This window comes from Pogona vitticeps, chromosome 11, assembly GCF_051106095.1.
Source record: "Pogona vitticeps strain Pit_001003342236 chromosome 11, PviZW2.1, whole genome shotgun sequence".
Lineage (NCBI taxonomy): Eukaryota > Metazoa > Chordata > Lepidosauria > Squamata > Agamidae > Pogona > Pogona vitticeps.
In genome coordinates, this window is record NC_135793.1 from 12,732,179 (window position 1) to 12,738,776 (window position 6,598).

Consider the following 6,598-nt stretch of genomic DNA (forward strand, 5'->3'; position numbering starts at 1 on the left):
CCTGTCCCCTGCCCTTTTGCTGCCTCCCTGTTGCTGCAATGGGATGCTGCTCCCTTGGATTACTGGCTTGGTGAACATCCCACACCCTAAACATCTCTTTAGCCTTCATCTCAACTGTCCTTCCCTCAATCCCCTCCTCAGACTGTAAGCTGCCCCCGTCTCCAAGGAGATTTAGGGATGCCAGAGACAGAGAAAATCCAGAGATTCAGTCAGTCCTTATGTGGCTAAGACGAGCCCAAACCTCAGCCAGGCCCCTCACTGATTCTCTTTCATCAAGTCTATCCCCTTTGTTAAGAAAAGGCAAGAAACACAGACAATCCATGAGTTAACACTCAAGTAAAATCTGGGCTCTATGTGGTAGCAAAATATTTGTGGCCAATTAGTTAGGCTAGTTTGTACAAGAGACCAATGCAAGCCATCCTAAACGTTACTGCTTTTATTAAGAAATATAGTTCTAAACAGAATTCAGATTATAGCAAAGAAATTCAGTAAGTAACATTTCCATATCAAGTCAGATAGACCACCCCACAAACTCCAGCTAAGAAAAATAACACAAGAAAAACATACTAAGCTAGAATTATGCATAGGCGTTGTCTTTCTTACGTATCCTGCGACTCCATAGTCCATAGTCCATCAGGAAAGGTTAGATTCCAGTTGTAATCCAAAAGTCCATGTTGGCAAAAAGCTCCATTCACAAGTTATAATCCATTTTGGGAAAACTGCATGTCTCTCTCTTCTTCTCCTCTCTCTCTCAGTCAAACTCCATTTTACAACTCTTCCCCCCTCCTTCTTCCTCCACAGGAAGACCAATTAGGAACAAGCAACTAGTGTCTTGTACCGCCTCAAGTTCTCATGTGAAATTCAGTTGTTATCTTGCAGGTGCAAGGATTTGTTATGACTACAAGGAATTCAGCTCTTCAGCTCATCTTAGCAACTAGATAAGACAGAGAACTGTGCAGTTGAAAACAGCATGTAAAATTCCCTTACTACAGACACAGACATTTGATTCAATATGGATGCCATTAAGACAATCTTATGACTACAAAACCCATTCTAACAAACACAGAAATAGCTTAAAAACACATATCATTACACAGACAACCCCCAGGTCTCGTTAGTGTTGGGTAGTGACCTAGGTGCACCGCTGCCCAGGCTGACACTCGCAGCATTAAATCCTTTACAGAGTTGCTGTGCTCATGGGGTATTCCAACAGAGAACCACTTCCTGGCTGCAGACCAGTTGCCTTGGAGACAGTAGGGGCTTGGTCAAACCCTCAGGTAATGAGGGGCATCTCACCAGGAGCAGACAGGCCAGCTTGATGGGTGTCTGGCATAATTTCCAATACACATGCATCTCCTCTGTAGGGAGCCCCCCCCCCCCGGTGCTTTCATGATTTCTGGAAGCCCTTCCACCCACAGTGAACCTGGAGAAAAAGGCAAATAATGTCAGTTCCCCACAAAGTCCCTGGTGTAAGGGAGTGGTATCTCCATCCATAGCAGCCTTCCCATCAGCCCTCCCAGAGTCGATTCATAACCACCATCAGCACTCAGAGTGGTATATTTGATCAGATGGGCGGGATACAAATCAAATATATAAATAATAAATAAATAAATAAGCACTGATGTGGATGGGGAACATTGGTGCTTTTTGGGAGGCAGCAGGGTTTGCTAGGCATGACTACCAAAATGCAGTACATGTGCCAGCTGTCCCTTGAGCTGGTGACACATCCAGGGCAGGTGGTTCCCCTCCATTGATATTCTCACTGGGAACATTTGTGAGCATACTAGCTCCTCCTGGCAGGGCCTGTGTGTATTGCAACAGATATCACCAGTACGTCATAAACTTGATGGCTACCTGCAATGACCAAGAAATCTTAACCTATGTGAATGCCACTATGCCAGGATCAGTTCATGATGCCCAGGTGTTGGAGACATCTAGTCTGCTTGCTTTGACTGCCCAACCCAGAATAACGATAAGATATACAGCATAATGAGTTTAAACTAGGGCCGCAACTTTATTAACTCTTCAAACTCAAACTTCCCCTTTCATAAGGGGGCTTACTGTAGTGCAAACAAGTCCAGAACTGGAACCATTCCTAACTTTCCACTCCAGATCTCTACCCAGGGTGTTCCTGTTCCAAAAGCGTAGTATTCTGCTATAGAGTCCCCATGCTAGAGTACCCCAAGGCTGCCCACCACCCAAGCCTCAAGACGTAAGTGCCAGGCATCCCTTGGGGTTGCCTTGCTTCCCTTCCCCTCCTCTACACCTCTATTCATGTCATTCTGAAGAGAGAGGTGCCTTACACCCTTTGGGTGCCCCCTGTAACTCACCTGAACTCCTCCTTTTTGAACTATCTACTACAGCACTGGGGCTACATTGTATGCCCCAAGCCCCCCACCAAGCCGAAAATTTCAGCTTTAAGGTCCCCTTACAAATTCCTCAGGAAAATCGCTAACCTGGTGTTGGACAAATGAACACCATCTTTGCTGTACAACTCAGGTTGGGAAACCCTGATGTTGGGGTGTGCTATCATGGATCTCCACTCCTCTTGAATGGCCCTATCAACCTCTTGGTTCACTCGTTTTCAAGCTCTGTCAATACACAGTGGGTCACATCTGGCCCTCCATGCCAGTCGTGGGAAAGTTGCTGACCATATTACATGCATTCTCAGAAAGTGCATCACAAAAGCCCAAAGATTTGCTATAATATACAATATCAGTGACTTGCCACTTCTCATGGCCATGTCATTGCCAGAGAGGTGGATCACCACAATATCGGGGGGCACATCCAGAGTAAACCACATTTGAGGAACCCATCCCAGAGCATACCTCTCCCTCCCCTACTTTTCAACATGGCATAAGCTCCAAGGCCCATGTTTTGACCCCAGCTGGTCTGGCCTGCATGCTTGCTTTCTAAAAGACATAGCTGTGTCCACACAGCCTAATTCGAACTCAGGACAACAGTGTCCCTGAACCTGGAATGATAAGGACACAAACAACAAAACACTAGCACCTAGCAATGTGGCAAATGGTGCGCATAGGATCGGTACTGATGGGATGACCATCTTCCAACCTTTCTTAAATGAATGACTACTTGGGTTTTGGAGACTATCTTCTTAAGCCACTTAATAATATTGTGAAATTTAAAGCAGATAGGAAATTGAAAGCAGTAAGCCATCCACTTTGGTTCAATTCCAGTGATCACATGTGCCAGAACTGAATCAAAATAGAGCAATCCTATCTGCACCTAAAAAAGAGTAGCACCTGAGAGGGTGCCAAAAAGCAGTGACAGAAAAGCTCTGAGGACAGGGTAGTTTCCACTAACATTTATGTCATTTTGTCACTGGGAAAAAGAGTGAACCAGGCTGTCCCAAAAGTGGACCAAACAGCAGGACAAATACCCATGTGGTTGTACTGTAATAGTGTTTAAAATGAATAGAGTAATGCCTGAAGATGTGTGAAGGTAAGATCTTAGGGATCAAGTGAAGCCCTCCAGACACTGTTGAGTTGTGTCTTCCAGCAGTCCTAACTAGTATAGCTAGGACTGCTTGAAGAGATAGTGGGATGTGCAGATCAACATCTGGAGGTATGTCACAAATAGGTGCTAATACAGATAAGATATACAGTGGTGCCTCGCTTAACGGGTGCCCCGTTTAACGATGAATCTGCATAGTGATGAAGATTTTGCGATCACTTTTGCGATCGCATTGCGATGTTTTAAATACAAAAAAATCGCTTTGCAATGATCGGTACCCTGTTTCGCATAGCGATGATTTTCCAACAGCTGATCGGCAGTTCCAAAATGGCCGCCGGGTAAAATAATGGCCGCCCGCTGTGTTTTCGCGCCAATTCCTCGCTTACCGGGCAGCGAAAATGGCCGCCATATGGAGGATTTTCGCTTAAAGGTGAGTTTTAAGCCCATAGGAATGCATTGAAGGGGTTTCAATGCATTCCTACGGGCTTTTTAAAACTGCATAGCGACGAAATCACTTTGCAGCGACTTTTGCTGCACGGATTATCGTCGCTATGCAGGGCACCACTGTATAAATGGGTGTGCGGGTGTGTGTTTGTGTGTGTGTGTATGTGTGTATGTGTGTGTGTGTGTGCGTGCGCACATGAATAAAAAATACAGATACTTAGACCTGTACAATGATACATATGACATATTTAACCACACAGTTTCCTTGACAGCAAGGAAATGAAATATTCAAATTTTTTGTTCATACTCATGAGGATTTTTTGGAGAGACCTTTGGGGAAACATTAATGTCAAAACACCCATGTTCAAAGCTCTTGTGGAGAAGTTTACAATGAGGAAGGAATATTAATTTAACCACAAGAATAAATGTCAATTCACTTGGAAAACAGCTAAGTGGCAAGTTTCTTCAGAAATAAAGATGTAGGAAAAGGAAAATGAGCTAAAAAGAAATGAGTTAATCATGAAAAGTATCTTTCTTTTAATTTCAAGGAAGATAAAAATTATAATGGACACTAGAGTAATTGCATCCATCTCTTGAATGCAATTACAGCTTTTTTTGTGCATTTACAAGTTACAGAAATGTTAGCATTTTATTTTTATTCAGATGGAACATTTAGAAACTACTTAAGAATTATGGAAACTGAGATTTTAGTTATTTTCCTTCCCATTATTTGGTATGCATTAACTGTCATATCAAATATTTTCTTAATTTATACTCTTCGTTGCATTATGGAAATATATACTGTATAGGAATTCCTAAACAATAACATATCATAGTACATACCAGACACAAACAAGTCTCTGCCATGGTTATTTTATATAATTTCAGAGTATAATCTTTCTGGAAATATTTGGTGATATAAGATTGGTGCAAATTCTGAATTACAGAAAAGAGAGGAAGAGAGAGAGAAAGAACACTCATACACTTCCACCAAGTTGGCTGATTTCTACATGCACAAAAATAAGAATGCTGCAGCCTCTACAAACTGTGCAAATTAAGTGAAATTGTAAACAAATTCTTTCTCTTCTTTTATTGTAATAAGTTGTTCATTCTTCTCTAAAATATATTTTAAGCTGATAGCTGTCAGCAGATTGAAGCTGTAATTCCGTTTCATTACCATCATTTTCATCCATCCTTTTGGCTTCTGATGTCTGCCAGATTTTATGACTCATAAACCTGAGTAAACCTGAGCAATTATGGTGCCCTTAAACTTATCTTTTTTGGATGGAAGGGCAAAGTAAATTAAAAGCAGATAATCACAGGAAAGAGAAACCCACACAGAGATAAAAAAGAAGCAACACTAGCCTCAGCTTTACCTGTAAGAATGGATATATATCAGGACAGGATCCTTAGAGAGGTAAAAAAAAAATCACATGTGTGCTGAACCTTTTCCCTTCCTATCCAACAAAAGTGGCTAAGTGAGACTGGTTGAACAGCTAGTGGAAGTGCTGAATGCCTTTTTGTAGTAAGGTAAGGTACCAGGCAGTGGAAGACAGGAGGGCCTTGCATGCTCTGGTCCATGGGGTCACGAAGAGTCAGACATGACTAAATGACTAAACAAAACAAAAAAGGTACCAGCATGCTTAAAGGAGACAGCAAAAAAGCCCTCTGTGTATATATTGAATAATCACTCAATTCTTCGAAAAAACTCTGATTTATGAATATTGGATACTTTGATTCTGTACCCATGATTCAAAAAGCCAGGAAATGGGATAACTGCAAAATTCTACTCCAGGGAGGAAAAAAAATCAAATGCGTAATTACAAGATGGATGATACTCCCCTCAGTTATACTACTAGTGAGAAGAATCTTGGAATTGTTGTAGGTCACAAACTGAATATGAACCAACAGTGCAATGTGGCTGCAAAAAGGGCAAATGCTATTTTAGGATGTATTAAGAGAAGTATAGTCTAGTCTCCATCTAGGTCCCATCTTGAGTACAGTTCTGGATACCATAGTTTAAGAACAACAAACTGGAGCAAGTTCAGAGGAGGGCAACAAGGATGATCAGGAGATAGGAAACCAAGCCCTATGAAGAAAGACTGAAAGAATTTGGCATATTAAGCCTTGAGAAAAGAAGATGGGGTAAGGGAGAGAGATGATAGCATTTTTCAAATACTTGAAAGGCGGTCATACAGAGGAGCAGTATATTTTCTCAACCATCCCAGAGTGCCAGACATGTAATAATAAGCTCAAGCTACAGGAAGACAGATTTAGGCTGAATATCAGGAAAAACCTCCTGTTAGAGCAGTAGGGCAATGGAAACAATTACCTTGAGAAGTAGAATGAAAACGTCGTAAAGCGAAAATAAAAAAGCCATTGAAACGCATTAAAACCTGGTTAATGCATTTCAATTGGCTAAGAACTCACCGTCCAGCGAAGATCCTCCATAGGGGCGGCCATTTTCGGGTGCCTGTGCAGCGAAAAATGGCTCTTAAACACAGCGGGGAGCCATTTTGAGCACCCGGCGGCCATTTCGAAAACCCGACGATCAGCCGTTTTGAACGTTGGGAAGCGAAAATCGGTTCCCAAAACAGGGAACTGATCATCACACAGCAAAATTCCCCCATTCAAAACGTCAGGATCCAGGTATCATGAAGGCCAAATTCAGAGGCCCCTG

At 42.2% G+C, this 6,598-nt stretch overlaps 1 long non-coding RNA gene across 1 annotated transcript in view; it reads right to left on the minus strand.

Annotated features, from left to right (window-relative positions):
* Positions 1 to 2,390, minus strand: part of LOC144584465 (uncharacterized) — a 75,900-nt gene extending 73,510 nt beyond the window's left edge. Inside the window, exon 1 of the long non-coding RNA XR_013538728.1 lies at positions 568 to 2,390. This is a non-coding gene — a long non-coding RNA (uncharacterized LOC144584465). The remainder of the gene's footprint in view (positions 1 to 567) is intronic.
* Between the last annotated feature and the right edge of the window lie 4,208 nt (positions 2,391 to 6,598).